Source organism: Austrofundulus limnaeus, unplaced genomic scaffold, assembly GCF_001266775.1.
Source record: "Austrofundulus limnaeus strain Quisiro unplaced genomic scaffold, Austrofundulus_limnaeus-1.0 Scaffold193, whole genome shotgun sequence".
NCBI classification, from domain to species: Eukaryota; Metazoa; Chordata; class Actinopteri; order Cyprinodontiformes; family Rivulidae; genus Austrofundulus; species Austrofundulus limnaeus.
In genome coordinates, this window is record NW_013952595.1 from 237,040 (window position 1) to 238,380 (window position 1,341).

At 36.0% G+C, this 1,341-nt stretch overlaps 1 protein-coding gene across 2 annotated transcripts in view; it reads right to left on the minus strand.

Annotated features, from left to right (window-relative positions):
* Positions 1 to 1,341, minus strand: part of tm7sf3 (transmembrane 7 superfamily member 3) — a 19,988-nt gene that overhangs the window by 9,840 nt on the left and 8,807 nt on the right. The gene's annotated exons all lie outside the window — the stretch shown is intronic.

Sequence of the window (1,341 nt, forward strand, 5' to 3'; positions counted from 1 at the left end):
GGTTTTTTAGGGAAACAAATGTCACACTGCTCATTTGGAGGTCTCAAAAACTCATGTATCACATTTGACACGTTTGGCGTTATTGACTACACATGTCCCTCAGATGGACAACTGGATCTTCAGCCTCGGTTAAACCAGCTTTCCACACTCTCCAATCTAAGCAGCAAATATCTGTCTTTTGCACAGAGCAAAATAACTTAAAACATACAAATATTTTATGTTAGACTGATTTATTTTTTAAAAAGACTATTTTATTCAAAAATATTATATTATTTAGATGGTTTCAGCTCATGTAATTATTTATGCTTCATATTTGATCATTTAATAAATTACATTTATCCCAGAAAAGCTGTGTCACAGTATGGTTCTAAATATAAACAAGTTTAGCAAATCAAGAACCTTGTTTTTTTGCTACAACTGTGAATGAAATTTGTGGATCGTTATGATAAATTAAAATAACATTTAAAACTCATTCACCTAGAGAACATGGCAAGTTGTTTTTAATTTTTTTAAATTTATATAATTTTTTTTGACTGGGGTGTTAAACAGAGAATCATCTTTGTTTTAATATGGGGCAAACAAATGTTCTGTTAGTTAATGTGGTTTAATTAGAAGAACTCAAACAGTGAATCTCACAGAAAGACTCAGCCTGTGCGCTCCTGTCACAGCAGTCTCATCAGGAGGAGAGAGTTTAGTCACTTACACAGTTGGACAGATCTGTTTGATAAYRACRYTCTGAACAYATATTTAATATAAAGTTATGTTTTACAGACCAAAGTCTCTGGTAGTTCAGGAGCAAAGTGCAGGAGGACAGTGCTGGCTCTAACCATTTTGATGCCCTAGGCGAGTTGAAGCGCAACCCACCCCACTCCCGAACTATGTCCCACCCACCTCAATTTAAATCCCTAAAAACAAGTTTGACAGTGTAAGGTACTATGGTAAACAGATTTATTTGCTTTCCTGGAAAGCAAATAAATAACAACATACATGTCAACTTGTATGGATTGTCCGTAAGTTATAAGGATTTTACACCATTTTTAAAGGTATACGAACGTATAGAGCAATCTCACAGATTTTTTCAAGTCTTACGGATTTTTTCAAAACTTCATTTTCAAAATTATCTAACATGTCAGAGCCTGTAGGATGATTTAAAAAAACAATAAATAACATTAAATAGCCATCTTCCAACCTGTTCTACCGGTACAATTAAGTTTTGAACTTTTTCCGCTTTCCTTTCCTCCTGCTTCGCAGCAAGGCTGACCCCCCACCCCCACCCCCCGGAGCAGGACGAGTCAGTGCAACGTCAATCAAATGAGAGAGAGGGTGGGGGCGAATGCTGCA